This window comes from Schistocerca cancellata, chromosome 2, assembly GCF_023864275.1.
Source record: "Schistocerca cancellata isolate TAMUIC-IGC-003103 chromosome 2, iqSchCanc2.1, whole genome shotgun sequence".
In the NCBI taxonomy this organism is placed as follows: domain Eukaryota; kingdom Metazoa; phylum Arthropoda; class Insecta; order Orthoptera; family Acrididae; genus Schistocerca; species Schistocerca cancellata.
This window is the reverse complement of record NC_064627.1, coordinates 390,700,708-390,720,662: the sequence shown is the minus strand read 5'-3', so window position 1 is coordinate 390,720,662 and position 19,955 is coordinate 390,700,708. Positions and strand designations below refer to the sequence as shown.

The window sequence follows — 19,955 nt, the reverse complement described above, 5'->3', positions numbered from 1 at the left end:
CGCCACACAACCCCTGCTACCCCTGTAGCCACCTGCTGTGTGTGGTGGACTCCTGACCTATCCAGCCGAACCCGAAACTCCACCACCCTATGGCGCAAGTCGAGGAATCTTCAGCACATACGGTCGCAGAACCGTCTCATCCTCGGATTCAGACCCTCCACTCGGCTCTGTACCAAAGGTCCGCAGTCAGTCCTGTCGACGATGCTGCAGATGGTGAGCTCTGCTTTCATCCCGCTAGCGAGACTGGCAGTCTTCACCAAATCAGATAGCCGCCGGAAGCCAGAGAGGATTTCCTCCGATCCATAGCGACACACATCATTGGTGCCGACACGAGCGACGACCTGCAGATGGGTGCACCCTGTACCCTTCATGGCATCCGAAAGGATTCTTTACACATCTGTAATGACTCCCCCCGGTATGCACACGGAGTGCACATTGGTTTTCTTCCCCTCCCTTGCTGCCATATCCCTAAGGGGCCCCATTACGCGTCTGACGTTAGAGCTCCCAACTACCAGTTAGCCCACCCTCTGCGATCGCCCGGATCTTGCAGACTGAGGGGCAACCTCTGGAACAGGACAAGCAGCCATGTCCGGCCGAAGATCAGTATCAGCCGGAGACAGAGCCAGAAACTGGTTCGTCAGACAAACTGGAGAGGCCTTCCGTTCAGCCCTCCAGAATGTCTTTCGCCCCCTGCCACACCTCGAGACGACCTCCCACTCTACCACGGGTGAGGGTTCAGTCTCAATGTGAACAGTATCCCGGGCAGCCACAGCCGTAGTCCGATCGGGGGATGCGTGGGACGAGCTGGCCGTCTCCGACAAACCCCCATCTGGACCCCCACTGTGATGCCCATTGACAACAGCCTCAAGCTGTGTGACCGAAGCCAACACTGCCTGAAGTTGGGAGCGAAGGGATGCCAACGCAGCCCGCACCCGAACACAGCAGTCGCAGTCCCTATCCATGCTAAATACTGCTGTGCAAAGAACGTCTGAACTAATCTACAGAGAGTGCAAACAATTCGACACAAAATTGAAACGGTTACTAAAATACAAGGTTGCCTAGTAAATGCAGTAACGCTGCTACTTGCGCACTGCTGACACACTCCTCGGCGGCAGAAGGAGACTACGCGATTTTACACTATTCATGTACTGAAACGCCATGCTGCAACTCTCAAATACTATAAAACGCCCGAAAATTATGAATTAAACAATGCAAGTACCCAAAAAAACGCAAAGAAATAAAGAATTAAACTATGTAACAAATAAGTGAGCTACTGCTGCTGGCAGCTGCTTATCCAACGGCGGCAGGGAGCACATTTATTGGTGGGATGAATCTACGTAATTTATTAGCACACACGGTTGATCCATGGTTTCGTGGGTAAAAGATAGTACAGGGTGAAGACAGCTATGGGACTTAACTGCTAAGGCCATCAGTCCCTAAGCTTACACATTACTTAACCTAAATTATCCTAAGGACAAACATACACACATATGCCCGAGGGAGGACTCGAACCTCCGCCGGGATCAGCCGCGCAGTCCATGACTGCAGCGCTCTTTAATCGCTCGGCTAAACCCACGCGGCTATATTCGAGTAAAAGGGCATTAATATCCACTTCTTGGCCTTTAAGAACGATCAGTATGTCATCGACATACCTTCTATAAAAACGAATCAGAAAGTCCGATACACCTACAGGGGGAAAATGCCTGTTTTTGAAAAAAATAGTTCAAATGGCTCTGAGCACTACCGGACTTAGCATCGGAGGGCATCAGTCCCCTAGAACTTAGAACTAGTTAAACCTAACTAACCTAAGGACATCACACACATCCATGCCCGAGGCAGGATTCGAACCTGTGGCCGTAGCAGTCGCGCGGTTCAGGACTGAAGCGCCTAGAACCGCTCGGCTACTAAGGGCTGCGGCCGATTTTGAGATTGCCTTACAAAAACGCCGGCAGAAAAACCCGAGAGACAATTTCCGTAGCCAGGCCTTCGGCTTCCTTATAAATATAATTGTTGTTGCATGCTGTTGTGGTCTTCAGTCCTGAGACTGGTTTGATGCAGCTCTCCATGCTACTCTATCCTGTGCAAGCTTCTTCATCTCCCAGTACCTACTGCAGCCTACATCCTTCTGAATCTGCTTAGTGTATTCATCTCTTGGTCTCCCTCTACGATTTTTACCCTCCACGCTGCCCTCCAATGCTAACTTTGTGATCCCTTGATGCCTCAGAACATGTCCTACCAACCGATCCCTTCTTCTTGTCCACTTGTGCCACAAACTCCTCTTCTCCCCTATTCTATTCAATACCTCCTCACTAGTTACGTGATCTACCCATATAATCTTCAGCATTTTTCTGTAGCACCACATTTCGAAAGCTTCTATTCTCTTCTTGTCCAAACTATTTATCGTCCATGTTTCACTTCCATACATGGCTACACTCCATACAAATACTGACAGAAACGACTTCCTGACACTTAAATCTATACTCGATGTTAACAAATTCCTCTTCTTCAGAAACGCTTTCCTTTCCACTGCCAGTCTACATTTTACATCCTCTCTACTTCGACCATCATCAGTTACTTTGCTCCCCAAAAAGCAAAACTCCTTTACTACTTTCAGTGTCTCATTTCCTAATCTAATTCCCTCAGCATCACCCGACTTAATTCGACTACATTCCATTATCCTCGTTTTGCTTTTGTTGATGTTCATCTTATACCCTCCTTTCAAGACACTGTCCATTCCGTTCAACTGCTCTTCCAAGTCCTTTGCTGTCTCTGACAGAATTACAATGTCATCGGCGAACCTCAAAGTTTTTATTTCTTCTCCTTGGATTTTAATACCCACTCCTAATTTTTCTTTTGATTCCTTTACTGCTTGCTCAATATACAGATTGAGTAACATCGGGGATAGGCTACAACCCTGTCTCACTCCCTTCCTAACCACTGCTTCCCTTTCATACCCCTCGACTCTTATCTGCCATCTGGTTTCTGTACAAATTGTAAACAGCCTTTCGCTCCCTGTATTTTACCCTGCCACCTTCAGAATTCGAAAGAGAGTATTCCATTCAACATTGTCAAAAGCTTTCTCTAAGTCTACAAATGCTAGAAACGTATGTTTGCCTTTCCTTAATCTTTCTTCTAAGATAAGACGTAAGGTCAGTATTGCCTCACGTGTTCCAACATTTCTACGGAATCCAAATTGATCTTCCGCGAGGTCGACTTCTACCAGTTTTTCCATCCGTCTGCAAAGAATGCGCGTTATTATTTTGCAGCTGTGACTTATTAAACTGATAGTTCGGTAATTTTCACATCTGTCAATACCTGCTGTCTTTGGGATTGGAATTATTATATTCGTCATGAAGTCTGAGGGTATTTCGGCTGTCTCATACATCTTGCTCACCATATGGTAGAGTTTTGTCATGACTGGCTCTCCCAAGGCCGTCAGTAGTTCTAATGGAATGTTGTCTACTGCCGTGGCCTTGTTTCGACTCAGGTCTTTCAGTGCTCTGTCAAACTCTTCACGCAATATGATATCTCCCATTTCATCTTCATCTACATCCTCTTCCATGTCTATAACATGGCCCTTAAGTACATACATCGCCCTTGTATAGACCCTCTGTATACCCCTTCCACCTTTCTGCTTTCCCTTCTTTGCTTAGAACTGAGTTTCCATCTGAGCTCTTGATATTCATACAAGTGGTTCTCTTTTCTCCAAAGGTCCCTTTAATTTTCCTGTAGGCAGTATCTATCTTACCCCTCGTGAGATAAGCCTCTACATCCTTACATTTGTCCTCTAGCCATCCCTGCTTAGCAGTTTTGCACTTCCTGTCGATCTCCTTGTAGAGACGTTTGTATTCCTTTTTGCCTGCCTCATTTACTGCATTTTTATATTTTCTCCTTTCATCAATTAAATTCAATAATTCTTCTGTTACCCAAGGATTTCTACCATCCCTCGGCTTTTTACCTACTTGGTCCTCTGCTGCCTTCACTACTTTATCCCTCAGAGCTACCCATTCTTCTTCTACTTTGTTTCTTTCCTTCATTCCTGTCAATTGTTCACTTGCTGCTCTCCCTAAAACTCTCTACAACCTCTGGTTTAGTCAGTTTGTCAAGGTCCCACCGCCTTAAATTCCCACCTTTTTGCAATTTCTTCAGTTTTAATCTACAGTTCATAACCAACAGATTGTGGTCAGAGTCCACATCTGCCCCTGGAAATGTCTTACAATTTAAAACCTGGCTCCTAAATCTCTGTCTTAACATTACATAATCTATCTGATACGTTTTAGTATCTCCAGGGTTCTTCCATGTATACAACCTTCTTTCATGATTCTTGAACCAAGTGTTAGCTGTCACTAAGTTATGCTCTGTGCCAAATTCTACCAGGCGGCTTCCTCTTTTATTTCTTAGCCCCAATCCAGATTCACTTACTATGTTTCCTTCTCTCTCTTTTCCTACTCTCGAATTCCAGTCACCCATGACTATTAAATTTTCGTCTCCCTTCACTACCTGAATAATTTCTTTTATCTCATCATACATTTCATCAATTTCTTCATCATCTGCAGAGCTAGTTGGCATATAAACTTGTACTTCTGTAGTAGGTGTGGGCTTCGTGTCTATCTTGGCCACAATAATGCGTTCACTATGCTGTTTGTAGTAGCTTACCCGCACTCCTATTTTTTTTATTCATTATCAAACCTACTCCTGCATTACCCCTATTTGATTTTGTATTTATAACCCTGTATTCACCTGATCAAAAGTCTTGTTCCTCCTGCCACCGAATTTCACTAATTCCCACTATATCTAACTTTAACCTATCCATATCCCTTTTTAAATTTTCTAACCTACCTGCCCGATTAAGGAATCTGACATTCCACGCTCCGATCCGTACAACGCCAGTTTTCTTTCTCCTGATAATGACGTCTTCCTGAGTAGTCCCCGCCCGGAGATCCGAAAGGGGGACTATTTTACCTCCGGAATATTTTACCCAAGAGGACGCCATCATCATTTAACCATACAGTAAAGCTGCATGCCCTCGGGAAAAATTACGGCTGTAGTTTCCCCTTGCTATCAGCCTTTCGCAGTACCAGCACAACAAGGCAGTTTCGGTTAGTGTTACAAGGCCAGATCAGTCTATCATTCAGACTGTTGCCCCTGCAACTACTGAAAAGGCTGCTGCCCCTCTTCAGGAAACACACGTTTGTCTGGCCTCTCAACAGATACCCCTCCGTTGTGGTTGCACCTACGGTACGGCTATCTGTATCGCTGAGGCACGCAAGCCTCCCCACCAACGGCAAGGTCCATGGTTCATGGGGGGGGGGGGGGGGGGGGGGAGAGTGGTGATAAATATTATTATGAAATGAAAAATAGTTATGTGAACTAAGTAACTCCAGAAGGGAGATTATCTCATCCGCTTCCGTACTGATGACAGACGAATTAGTGAGCAGGGAATTCCGCACTATACCGATAGTTTCCGCAAGAGCAACATTAGTAGAGGTTTTTTATATCAAGTGAAAGTGAACATAACAGTCCGGAAATGTACAATTTTGCAGCAGCTCGACTAGATGTTTCCTCTGTGTAACGAAAATGAGTCAGTAAACATAACTCTATCTTTCAACACATCGAGTAAGAACTTTGAAGCGTGATATCCTGGCTTTCGAATTGCGTTAACTATGACGCGGACAGGAGGGCCACGTTTGTGAGTCTGAACTTGTGCACGCAAAAAGGGGACTTCTAGGATTCATCATTTTGAATGTATGTAGGTCATTCAGAAGAGTTATTGACAGTCGTCAAGCTGTGCCTCAAGGACTTTACCGTACGCCAATGTGGGATTGAATCCTAGTGCATGGATACCATTTTCCACAAAAAATTTAACGCTTTGTCAAAGTAATCCTTTCCATAGAGCAACACTAACGTGTTCCTTTTCTCTGCTGGTACCATAATAGTTTCTTCCTGATCAAGCTTTCTCGCGATCGATCTAAGGACATTGTGTTCAAAAGAGAGGACAGGTGTATTCATTCCCTTAAGTATAATACTGCTAGCTTTGACACTCAGTTGAAGTTTCTCATCGTTTCCGGAGAGAGCTTTATCAACAGCAAGCTTCAAATCAGCTGAGAGCGAGGTCACTATTTTATCATTCAACACCGGTAGAACTTGATATTTTGGACCCTTACGCCTGGAACCTAGTATGATGTCTGTCAAACTGAATGTCAGTGAGGTTCAGAAATGGTTCGGCAAAATGAAAGCTGAGTGCCTAGCGCATTTCACCTAATTTCTCATCTTTCTTATTTTTCTAAGACGCATTAATTTGTTGTTCCGAGGTCTACTTATGTACTAGCTTTTGTCCATATCGCGTTATTAAGAATGCAAATCGTATTATCGAAAACTTCATGTAATAAAAAGCTTGTCAACTTAAAACCGGCTTTCATAATTTCAAACTTCAGATTATGAAGTATATTACCTCTTCTTTTACTGCCCGATTGGACAGAGAATGATGAAAATCACAACATTCCTTCTTTCGGCCAATGGTACAGCAACCTCTTGATAAGTTCAAGAAAGAACCGGCAGTCTCGGTTGCAAAATGGTTTCCTATTTATTTAAATTATGACGCGTTTAACATTCGTAAACTATCCGTTTATCACCTTAAAAATTTGCTGTCGTAAATAAATCGAAAAAGGCAATGCAATGTAGCCGAATTAAATCAGGCGACGCTGAGGGAACTGGTTTCGGAAAGGAGAGACTAAAAGTAATAGATGAGCAGTAATATGTGAGCAGCTAAACGTTGCCGATGCCATGGGCAGAAGTTAGACTTCGTAGCCTTCGATGTGCGTGTACAGTGAAGATGGGGATCCGAAAGTACAAACTTCAGACTTACATCCAAATGATACATTTCCAGACATATGTTCTTATCGAAACTGTATCTACTAAGTGTGCTCCATAAACTCTAGAAAGCAGGAATAAAACTGGAAGCACCGTGAACACAGACTCAGGATATGAGATACTACATCTACCTTACAATCACTAAGTGATGAAAAGTATCCGAACACAGCAAAAACAACGTTTTTGATATTAGGTGCATTGTGCTGCCACCTACTAGCAGGTACGCCGTATCAACGACCTCGTAGTCATTAAACATGTTGAGAGAGCAGAATGAGGTGCTCCGCGGAACTCACAGACTGTGAACATAGTCACGTGAATGGGTTTCACTTGTGTCTTACGTTTGTACGCGAGATTTCGACACTCCTAAACATCCCTAGGTATTGTATATATAGTATAAAATATATGGGTCGTGTCTGTCCGACTGTTCATTAGAGTATCGTGTAAAATTTTTTTAGTAAATCGGGAAGAACTTTTCCGAATCTTTGGTAACAATCTTAAGAACGAGTTGTCTTCTTATAGTAGTGAATATATGTATCATTTTTTATTGGAGCATGGAGGCTATTTCCATACACGTTCTCCACCGGCATGTTTTTATGTTCATTTTATTCTGCAATCTATTTTGAAGCCTTTTATGGCTTCATATTCAAGCATTCACGCACAGTTATGGGAATGAGATATATCCTCGAGTATATCGTGTTCCTGTACCACCGCATTTTCCAATATGGTAAACATAAGAGTCTTAAGTTAATTTTTTGGATGAACTTGACATATTAAATAACCACATAGACCTTTGTTATCCATCAACGAGTGTTATTGCATGCTAAGAAAAAAGCTAACGAAAGTTATTTTACTTTTTTTGTTGCAGGGATCTACAGGATCGACTGCAGCCTGCAAACAGCAGTAGTGGACGACACCCAACAGGCTGTTAGCAGCCACATGCGTTTTATTCAGATTTACTGAGATCAGGGCGGTACACTTCGAAATAGTAGTGTTCTTAAGGCTCGGCAGAACTCTGACAAATGTCTTTGGAAGTTGTGTATAATCGAGACGTTTTGATTGGGGAGTGATAAATGTGAAGGAGAAGAGGCAATCTTACAATTCACGAACTCTGGTTCTGAGGAACCTCTACAACTGGATAATTCCGTTTTGTATAGAAAAACTGTGATCAGCTCGACGGTGATATTGTGAAGCTACATGGAGACTATTTAATATTTCTGAAGACCGAACGCGTGCCGTGTTTCATGGAAGCTCAGAAGATTCAGCGATAGTGCTTCTTTTCATAGCGCTCCAGAAGATTCGGTAATAGTGTTTCTAGTCTCGGAGATTTTTGTTCGAGAGGACGGTGCTGGGTGAAAGTATTGCATCTGTCTTCATCGAGTGTTCGCTGTAAAAGGTGTGGATGGAGAAACGGAGGAGCAGATTTCGATTGGAGGGTGGTGGTTGGAGAGTGGTGATGTAAGAGAATAATCTCTCGCCTGTTGTACGGTGATAGGTTTCACGTGTTAGTGAGGACAGGCTTGTGCGAGCGCGGCTGTCTCAGGGGAGAGCCAGGGAGGTGGGGTGCTATGTGAGCAGCGAGCGCGCCGCTGCACGTGTCGCGACCAGCGCGACGCGCGACGTGGGTGAGCAGCCGGCGCCGGCGAGCAGTGTGCGCGGCGGCGGGTCCGGAGCGGTCTGCAGGCGCGGCCAGCGGCAGCTGCAGCAGCGCGCGCGGCTGGGGGCGGTGGGGGCGGTCGCGGGGGCGGGCGATGGGGGCCGCGAGGGCGAGCTGAGGGTGGCGCGGCGCTGGCGCTGGCGCATGTGTCCGCTGGTGGTGGCGGGCGCGCTGCTCGCGTGGACGGCCGCCGGGCTGGCGCTGGGGCCCGGCCACGGCCCGCGCGTCCACCTCTTCCTGCGGGAGCTCTGCCTCGAGCAGGGCGCGCCCGCCGACGTGGAGGCGCTGCAGCGGCTCGCCGACCGCGCCGCCGCGCCCGCGCTCCTCATCATCCCGCGTGAAGGTACGTGGCCGGCGCGCTCTGCCGTCCGTCCCTGGTGAGAGCTGATGTGTGGCCACCACACGCTCGACGCTTACAAGGGGAGGCCGCGACGTTTGGAACGCGGATTCACTGCAAACTTCGTACACTCGTAGTACTCCACGAGGACAACAAAATGTGTAAGCAGTAGCGCGAATTTCTCAAGTGTTACTGAGAAAACAACAAGATAATTTCGGTCGTCAAATATACAGGGTGTTACAAAAAGGTACGGCCAAACTTTCAGGAAACATTCCTCACACACAAATAAAGAAAAGATTTATGTGGACATGTGTCCGGAAACGCTTAATTTCCATGTTAGAGCTCATTTTAGTTTCGTCAGTACGTACTGTACTTCCTCGATTCACCGCCAGTTGGCCCAATTGAAGGAAGGTAATGTTGACTTCGGTGCTTGTGTTGACATGCGACTCATTGCTCTACAGTACTAGCATCAAGCACATCAGTACGTAGCATCAACAGGTTAGTGTTCATCACGAACGTGGTTTTGCCGTCAGTGCATTGTTTACAAATGCGGAGTTGGCAGATGCCCATTTGATGTATGGATTAGCACGGGGCAATAGCCGTGGCGCGGTACGTTTGTATCGAGACAGATTTCCAGAACGAAGGTGTCCCGACAGGAAGACGTTAGAAGCAGTTGATCGGCGTCTTACGGAGAACGGAACATTCCAGCCTATGACTCGCGACTGGGGAAGACCTAGAACGACGAGGACACCTGCAATGGACGAGGCAATTCTTCGTGCAGTTGACGATAACCCTAATGTCAGCGTCAGAAAAGTTGCTGCCGTACAAGGTAATGTTGACCACGTCACTGTATGGAGAGTGCTACGGGAGAACCAGTTGTTTCCGTACCATGTACAGCGTGTGCAGGCACTATCAGCAGCTGATTGGCCTCCACAGTTACACTTCTGCGAATGGTTCATCCAACAATGTGCCAATCCTCATTTCAGTGCAAATGTTCTCTTTACGGATGAGGCTTCATTCCAACGTGTTCAAATTGTAAATTTTCACAATCAACATGTGTGGGCTGACGAGAATCCGCACGCAGTTGTGCCATCACGTCATCAACGCAGATTTTCTGTGAACGTTTGGGCAGGCATTGTTCGTGATGTCTTGACTGGGCCCCATGTTCTTCCACCTACGCTCAATGGAGCACGTTTTCATGATTTCATACGGGATACTCTACCTGTGCTGCTAGAACATGTGCCTTTACAAGTACGACACAACATGCGGTTTATGCACGATGGAGCTCCTGCACATTTCAGTCGAAGTGTTCGTACGCTTCTCAACAACAGATTCGGTGACCGATGGATTGGTAGAGGAGGACCAATTCCATGGGCTCCACGCTCTCCTGACCTCAACCCTCTTGACTTTCATTTATGGGGGCATTTGAAAGCTCTTGTCCTACGCAACCCCGGTACCAAATGTAGTGACTCTTCGTGCTCGTATTGTGGAGAGATGTGATACAATACGCCATTCTCCAGGGCTGCATCAGCGCATCAGGGATTCCATGCGACGGAGGGTGGATGCATGTATCCTCGCTAACGGAGGACATTTTGAACATTTCCTGTAACAAAGTGTTTGAAGTTACGCTGGTACATTCTGTTGGTGTGTGTTTCCATTCCATGATTAATGTGACTTGAAGAGAAGTAATAAAATAAGCACTAACATGGAAAGTAAGCATTTCCGTACACATGTCCACATAACATATTTTTTTTCTTTGTGTGTGAGGAATGTTCCCTGAAAGTTTGGCCGTGCCTTTTTGTAACACCCTGTATATCTGTGAGTGGCCATTTACGGCAAGAAAAAGGAATAAAAGTGAGATAGTGTTAATACTTTCATCCTTCTTTACCTCCTCTGCATTAATGCAGATGAAGTGTCACTGAGCACATTTCTACTGTGCATGCTGTACACGAGAGGTGCCTAGTTGTTTCCACTTCCCTGTGTGGAATACATAAGTTCTTGTACACTTCACTAACCTGCTGTCTTCATGATGATGATGTCCCCAGCGCAGAAACAGCACGCAGGTCGTGGATTCTTTTTCTTGAGGCTGAAATTAACTTCTCAAGGAACTGCTGCTACGAATAACTCATTTGGGATGCCACTCGCATTTTTATTGATGTAGACACGAGAAACTATTCTTGATTACAACGTATTGAACATATCTTTCCACAGTTATTATATCTGGCTAAAATAACATGAAATACATCCTGCCACAGACAACATGTCTGTCTACTGAAACGGTCAGAACTGGAGAGACGGACTGCCCGAGACACTTCGCGCGCCAAGCCAGCAAGGCGTGACCCGAACGCCACCGAAGTGCATCGGCAGTAATATCGTCAGTCTTTTGTTTTAGTAATACTTTGATTTTAATAATTTTGAAATGACTGATTGATAGCTGGCTGTTGACAGATGTTTATTTAAAAAAATGAAGTAATTTGGATGACAGGTTTAATTAATAGTAACAACTGAAGTTTAACGTTTTGGCGCCCTACTGCCGAACACAGCAGCCAATGACAGAGCAGCAGCATCATGCAGGCGGTGTTTCTCACGGTAATGGTACCGAATCTAACATCTGTCACCGGTACCTCATCCCACATTGCGTCATCTCTATGCTTCTTGCATCTCCACTGCCCTGGGAATAGCTTCCTGGAGCCTAATAGGATGGCTGAAGAAGCCAGAAAGATTACACATTTTTACCATGAAGTGCCGGCAGCCGGGGTATGGGAAATCATGATGACGAACCTCAGGTTACAGAAGAAGAAAATGTGCATGCTGAACTGCCACCAGTTGAAGGTGACAGTAAAGGTGCTAAATTGTGCTACTGCTAAAGACTCATTCTTTGAATATATATATAAAAAGTGGTTAGCGTTCAAGCCCTGTAATCGCTGGGTCTCTGGATCGAGTCCCGCTCGTCAGTTTTTTTTCTTTTTTTTTAATTTCTAACCCAGTCATTTCCATTACCATCTATATTACAATTGATGTAATGGGAAAAATACGTTTAATCGGATGAACTTTTATTAAATTTACAATGTTATTTGGCGGTCTACAAATTATTATTATCACAAATAATATGATATTCGTAACTACCGACTATTAAACGGACAAACGCATAAAGTGATACTGAAAATGTATGCTTGTTCGTGATTCGAGAAATTCCTTATACCTGGTAGGAGCCCGAAACCACTTGTTACCTCCAAGTTTTGACCGGCACAGACGGCTTTCGAAAGATGTACAATCAATCGTCTCTTCCGACATTACAAGTTGCGGGATGACATTTTTCGTAAAAACATGAAAATCAATGTTAAACGCCACCAGCTGAATACCGCACACGCAAGGTATTTTGAGGATTTCCGTGGAAAAACAAACCTCGTTAACATTTTCAAAAACCTCTTTTTCAGCCGATAATTTGGAAGCAAACCATGTATAAAGCAGCATTTCCTTAAATATCGGCGCTGATCATTTGTCATTCAGTATCGAGTGCATTTTGATAGCGTCTTCCCGAAAAGCAATTTCTCGTTCTCTTTCGATTCAATACGAACAATTTTGAAGACACGGACAAGTATAGATTTTCAGTATCACTTTATGGGTTTGGTCGTTTACTAGTCGGTAGTTAAGAATATTATATTATTCGTGATAATAAAAATTTCTAGACTGCCAAATAACATTGTAAATTTCATAACAATTCATCCGATTACACGTATTTTTCCCATTACATCAATTTTAATATAGATAGTAACGAAAATGACTTTGTTAGAAGTAAAAAAACAAACTGACGAGCGGGACTCGATCGAGCAACCCAACAATTACAGAGCTTGAACACTAACCACTCGGCTGCCGGTGCTTCGTGGTAAAAGTGGCCACGCACAGGTATATATTTGACGACCGAAATTAGCTTGCGATTTTCTCAATAACCCTTCAGAAGTAAGCGCTACTGCCTACACATTTGTTGTCCTAATGGACTACTACGAGTGTACGAAGTTTGCAGTAAATCCGCGTTCCAAACGTCGTGGCCTCCCCTTGTTACTAATGGATATACAGGGTGTTCCGAAATTACCATTACAAACTTCTAGGACTTGTAGAAGACTGTGACTACATACATTGAAGCGCCAAAGAAGCTGATATAGGCATTCGTATTCAAATACAGTCTTAAGGCGCAAATACGAGCTCCGACACGCCAGTCAGAAAAGAGGGAGAAGAGTGGGCTGTGAAGAAGGCGTCAGCCAGTCGCACGCTGACCAGCACCTCTCCAGGACGACAACGCGACGACAGCGGCCTCTATGGGAAGAGGACATTAGCGCCGCACCGACCGGCCACGCCCCGTTGCTATAGCAGCATCTAGATTATACACTTCAAGACCAGCGACTTAGGAATTGTATAAAGGGCGAGTCATTAACTATTGCCACCTAGAATAGCTCCGAAAGTATGTTAGTAGCTGAAAAGTTTGTGGGACAGATGTTGCATGGGACAATGGGGGCCACAAAATGTGAGCCATGGGTGGCTCGTGTTCGTGTCGTTTCTTATTTTACATCTTCATTTTACCGTACTCCCACCTCGTTATGTTAGTTTCAATTAGTTGTGTCACTGAGTTGCTATTTTGCCTGCCTGTGAGCGGCAGCAGCAGCGCTTATCGATATAAGCCCTGCCGTATAATCTTTGCTGGACTACTATTACTTCCCAGGTCGTGGTGTGTCGACCAGTCAGTTGGAACGTGCCAGCAGATAGCTCGGACCTGGCAGTGTTAAAAAGCCGTCGGCACACGGACCGTGCATCCGAACATTGAGCGTTGAGTGGGCCGAGTTTCTGACGCCATAGCGTGGAATAGCACGTTCAGGAGTCTTTCCGAACATGCAGAGCAATATCTGGCATGTCAGATATTCTGAGCGTCCGTCTGAGCGTTGACCAATGAGATGGCACAATGCCACCTACGTCACGTGCACGCCGTCTCCCTTTAGTACAGAGCTGTGAGGCGCCATATTGGCATTCATTTCAAGCCTATATGTATATATGCCATTTCTGAGCACCAGCAAATTGAGAATCACTGGAAAACCCGTTGTTAACCGCGTGATTCGTTCCAATAAAATAATGAGAAACATCATATTTGTCGCAAAGAATTATTGTAACTTGCTTATTATGAGAGTAGGCTATTTGAAGCCAGCGAGACACTGAAGATCCACTCAAAACGCATTGTCTTGGTACAATTTGTTATAATTAAATTTCAATTACTAACACATCTACGATTAAGATTTTCTGCAGGACTTAAGATACTATGAATAGGCTCGCGGAGTCTGTTATTGGTGCAGCGCAATGACTAGCGTCACTGCCCGCTGTAGAGATTATTAAAGGGTTGATGTTATGTAAACATAAGTTCACCTTTTTTTCAGAGGTGACTTTGTTCGATTGGCTTAACCTATAGGACAGCTTGCGCTACTTGTATAAAGATATTTTGCTCCTTTGTCTCTTACGCTTCGTAATTCACATGTTGCAAAGATTCTGCTACTGGGTACGAACACTGATCAAGTAAGACTGACCTTGGAATTTTACCAAAATGTGGGAATGATGAAATAATGTTTATCTTATGCGGAGAAGTATTCCAAATTTGTACCGCACTGTTTGTAATGGAACTTTTATAAACCTGTGTCCTTATTGATTGGACATGGTACTTTCCTTTTCGTGGACGATGGAGGAAATGTGTGTTTTAATAGAGCTAATGTGGGAATTTTACGGGCGCCTGTTGAGTAAACAGTGTGATTTACGAACTAGAAACATCCCTCAACTGCAGCTGGAGTGCGTTGCAATCGCGTATTCCACGTTGGTGCCCACGTACCGTATGCACAAGTCGCATCGTTCCTGAGCGTTCAGCAGCGCGTTGAACTTGGCACGCTCAACGTTAACGTTCGACAGCACGCTCCGTGTGGCGACGGCTTTAGAGTTGGCACGCAGCACAGGTTCAATCGGGGCGTGGCAGCAGAGAGGTCCGGACCGCCATGACTCGCCCGACGGTAGCCGACACACATGATTGGAGACTCTGGTTGGTTGTCGGTCGGTCGTCTACCCGGGAGACGTGTATTTGGCCGGCGATCGCTTATGGTTTGGCTGTTTCTGCCGACTCGTGATTCGTCCCTGTTATTGTACAGTCACTACCGTTAGCATTGTCTACTTCTTCGTGCAGTGTTCATGAAACTGTGTGTAGTTTGTGTGATTTTGATCGACAAGTTATCTTAGATGTTATCGGCGTACTGGCTCCGAGAGTCGGTCGGTTGGCGTGGAGCAGTGAGGAACTCTCGGTCGGGCGTAGTTTGGCGGGGGCCCGCCGTCTCTATGCAGTGTCGGAGAGTGTGGCACTGTTCCCATTGCTACGAGGTCCGTGACTCACCGACCTTGGACACGAAAGTTGAGTTTTGATTTAACTTACCAGCAAGCCAATACCGTTCACGTTGTGTCGTTTGGAGTTATCTGTCGGCTGTTGGACTATTTCCGCGAGCAACAACGTGGTTTTAAAGTTGGAAAATTATAGCTACCCTCCGGTGGAGTTCCACTGTATTTGATTATTTGAATTGAAATGCACCAGCTGAATCCTCTGCCTTGTGGTCGTTAACGTTCCGGTTGCCTACCCTGGTCGTTGTAGTAAATCTCAGGCAGTGTAGTTTCCTCGCCGGCCGTGGTGGCCGAGCGGTTCTAGGCGCTACAGTCTGGAACCGTGCGACCGCTACGGTCGCAGGTTCGAATCCTGCCTCTGGCATGGATGTATGTGATGTCATTAGGTTAGTTAAGTTTAAGTACTTCTAAGTTGTAGGGGACTGATGACCTCAGATGTTAAGTCTCATAGTGCTCAGAGCAATTTGAACTATGTTTTGTGTCCAGCTCGTACGAATGTATCCTATTTTTGTCACCTGCTATGATTCCGTATACAGATTTTGTATTCTATCGATCAAATTTTTGGTCGAATATCTGAGTGGAGCGAAAACAAGACTCCCTATAAATTGCACAATGTATTTTTATCAGAATTTTGACAATCAAACGAAGAGTTGGAAATGGACGGATGGGGTATCAAACTGATGAGAGTGAGGCCTAGGTCTGCAAAAAGATGGTTTATTTGTTTAAAAATATTAAGGGCGATTAAAAAAATTAATGACTGACTTCAGGGAAAACTTTTTCCAAATTTTCATAGCCAATTTATGAGTGGGAAATGGACAATTGGGATATAAAACTGAGCAGCGCGAGGGCTAGATTTGGAAATAAGTATTTAATTGTGTAAAAGTAATCAGGGTAATGAAGAAAGATTTAATTAGTGATTTGAGGGTAAGTTTTTGTTCCAATATTTGGTATCAAATAGAGCAGCGTCAAAACTGCTTGAAAGTAATCAGTGTAATTATAAAAATGTGATAGGAGGGAAAATAGAGGTTTCACAAGCGGATGCTGGTAGCTATGTAAATGAAGTGTCAAAAAGTTCATCTCCTGAAGGGCTGAAAATTTTCTCACAAAACGTTGCTTTGGCGTGATATTTAATTACCAAAATTGCTTCATATGAAACAACTTTGAATTTAATACATTCCGAGATTGAACTATCACTTCACGCAAAATGTTTGTTATATTTTTTTATTTCCGAGTTTTGTTCAAAAATAAAGAAACTATCCAAAACTTTATCCTTTTATTCTTTTATTTCTGAACAAAACTCGAAAATAAAAAATTGGGAAAAAAGAACAAACATTTTGTGTGAAGTGCAAGGAATGAAATAAATTAGAGAAACATTAGACACACATTTGAGTGATATTCAAAATCATACACAGAAAATGAAATGCGTTAAATTTTCTTCAACCTAATTCATTTCATACTTTCACATAAATTTCTTAACAGAACATTTTTTTTCAAAATTTGTTTAACTATTATCTTACAGTAGTTGACCATGGGCTGTTTCTGAGCGTCAGTAAAATCCTGTGAAATCTGTCTGGAACAGATCTTCTCCATGCAAGGGAGAATTTATTACAGTCTTCGATACGTCAAAGGATGGCTCCGTCTCACGTGCTAATACCCACAGATCATGTTGCGCACAGTAGTTACTTTGGAGAAAGAAATTATGGACGACCTTCAAGAAATCCTTTGTTGACGGAAGCACGACCACGACAAAATTAAGGAATTAATTCTGAACAATCTTCTCACAATGTGATTGACTACCAAAAGTTAAACAATGTGTTTCAAGCTTCGGACAGGAGTGCTATAGAAGAACACTCTGGAGAACACAGCTGAGCGATTGTGTGTTATTGACTGGTGGATTTCGCACTACAGTCGACGAGGGTTTCTGGTGATTCTCGGGCAGGGCCACATCAAGAATATTTTCGCAGGTAAGCGTCTTATCATTTGGCAGCTCCCACTCTCTCCCTTTTCTTCTTACACTTTCAGCAATGCCGGTATTTCTTACTTGAACTTGGTCGCCTCTGGCACCCCACTTAGCTTGGAGCACCAAGCGACCGATACTGATTACGTGGCACGTCCCATGTAGAGATTTTTCGGTTGTGCCACAGCCGCCTGTAATACAGGCGGCCGTGGTTGTGCACCTTTGGCGCCGCTGATGCTTTTGCACCCCAAGCGGCCGCTACTAACATCATGACACGTACCACATAGAAAACGTACAGCCGTGAAACTTTGGCAGCGCTCTAAGCTTGGCGCCCCAAGCAGTCACTTTGAGACCTGTATAGAAATCTTACAGTTGAGCGTCTCTGGATCTCCTCTCAACTTGGCGACCGCAGCGGTGCCTTCTGTTTCTTGGGCCTTAAACCAGCCCTGTTTTTGGGATATGTGCGTTGTTATTGTACGGAGTGAGGTAGCTCACTGTTTAGCACACAGCGTGTGCATTCTGGAGGACAACTGTTAAAATTCCTGTCCGGCTATCCTGGTTTGGATTTTTCATGATTTCCCTCAGTCACTTAACCCAGATCATAATGACTTAATCTTTTACAAAGTTCTGTGTATTTTCTTACAGATATGTGTTACATGAGCATCATATAACATGTCAGACTGGTTTCATGGTGAAAAATTGGCCGAGCTCGAGTGGGACTTGCACACTGATTGTTCGATACAAACTTAATATTCGTCCATCCTGGCAATCGAAAATCTCACTTACTTTTGCCTGTTGTCGCCATCGATGCTGGCAAGACATTAGTCCCAGGGTTTCTAAGACCGTTTCAAAATCTCTATAGTAGTTCTTCAGACTAGGTCGGCCATAGTAAGAGAAGCGAGCAGCGAAGTTGAGTTTACATACGTAGAGAGAGAAGATTTCATAAAACACTTTTGTTTACTTAAGAAAACATGACTACAACTGACATTCAGTGTTTTGATGCAGTAATGTTCGTTCAAATGGTTCAAATGGCTCTGAGCACTATGGGACTTAACATCTGAGGTCAACAGTCCCCTAGAACTTAGAACTACTTAAACCTAACCAAACTAAGGACATCACACACATCCATGACCGAGGCAGGATTCGAACCTGCGACCGTAGCGGTCGCGCGATTCCAGACTGAAGCGCCTAGAACCGCTCGGCCACACCGGCCGGCAGTAATGTTCATCTGTTATGCTTTTGATGGATAAGTAATTCAAAGTAATTTCAATTGGCAAACATGTTTTTATGTGATATAATTACAGTTTAACGAGTTTCAGATTCCCTTTATTTTTACTGTGAAACTTTGCTTCTTGCCGAATTTCATGGTCCTAGGTCAACAGGAAGCAACTGTAGGTTTTGATGAGCGAGTTTGCAAGTATCGAAATGTGTGACATAAATGGTCATAACTTTTGATTACATTGACTTAGAAGCTTAGAATTTTACGCTGCCAAGGGACTGTAGACATTAGTATGTGAAATGAATTTCAACTTGATACGCTAAAATGTTCCTGACAAAAATATTTTTTTTTTGTGTAAAATTATTTCAAATTAGCAGTTTTCTGATTTTTTTTCCTTTACTTATACTGTGAATCCTTGCTTCTTGCCATATTTCATTATTATTTGTCAACTGGAAGTATCCTGTATGTTTTGATGAGCGAGTTTTCGAGTATCACGACATTTGTCGTATATGGCCGTATCTTTTGACTGACGCTCTTGACGCACTCTCTTTGATGGTTTCTCTTTAGACAAGCATATTTGAGCAAAAAAAGTAAAAAAAGCAGATGACATGGTTTGATGTCAGTGTAACTTCATACACGTACACAACATGGCTGTTTATATAAATGACTGGAGTTGCTGTTCTCTCTGATGGCTAGAACAGCTACAACAGTGCATCATTTTTGTTCATATTTAGGCTGTAACCAGGCCTTGTTGGGTATACAAGGGACTTTATTACTGTGAAAGACACGAGGATACCACATACTCTTGTGAAACGGCGTTACCAGCACCTGACAGATTTAGAAAGGGGCGTTATCGTATATCCACGTTTGACCAGCTAACCGAATCGTGCAATATCCAGATCTGTGTGGCATTTGAGCGTGTCAGTGGCCTGATGATGGAGTACAGGGAAACGGAAGGGCAAGCATACTAGTGGTCATCTGGTAAAATGGAGTCCGAACACACCATTGCCATACTGCGCAAAAGCACATCATAACCGCTTTACATGTACGCCTGTCATCTGAGAACAAGTCATGGACTCACCACATCAGTCTGTGTAATGCTGCACCGTAGGTTATAGACTAGAAGGAGCCAGGCTAGGGAAGTTCCGCCCCATGTGTACGATGCCATTAACACCATATCACAAACTGCTACGTTTGGAGTGGTGCCTTGACCAGGCCACATGGACTGCTAATGAATGACGTCATAGCGTTTTTAGCAGCAAATCGCAGATCTGCACTAACCTGGACGACCGTCGTCATTGAGTCTGGTGGCAACATGGGGAGAGGTCCCATTCTTCCAGTATTTTGAGGATGCACCCCTGTATTACTTCTAGCATCATAGTGTGAGGTCTTTTGAGTATGGTTTCTGGTCATGTTTGCTAATGACTGAGGAAACTCTGACGGCACATAGGTATATTGAGAGAAGACTCTCTCATTATTTTTCATATTCAAGGCTACTCTTTAA

At 44.2% G+C, this 19,955-nt stretch overlaps 1 long non-coding RNA gene across 1 annotated transcript in view; it reads left to right on the top strand.

Annotated features, from left to right (window-relative positions):
* The window catches only part of LOC126145889 (uncharacterized), a 1,192,902-nt gene extending 1,185,047 nt beyond the window's left edge, over positions 1-7,855 (top strand). The window contains exon 4 of the long non-coding RNA XR_007529766.1: positions 7,736-7,855. This is a non-coding gene — a long non-coding RNA (uncharacterized LOC126145889). The remainder of the gene's footprint in view (positions 1-7,735) is intronic.
* Positions 7,856-19,955: the final 12,100 nt, after the last annotated feature.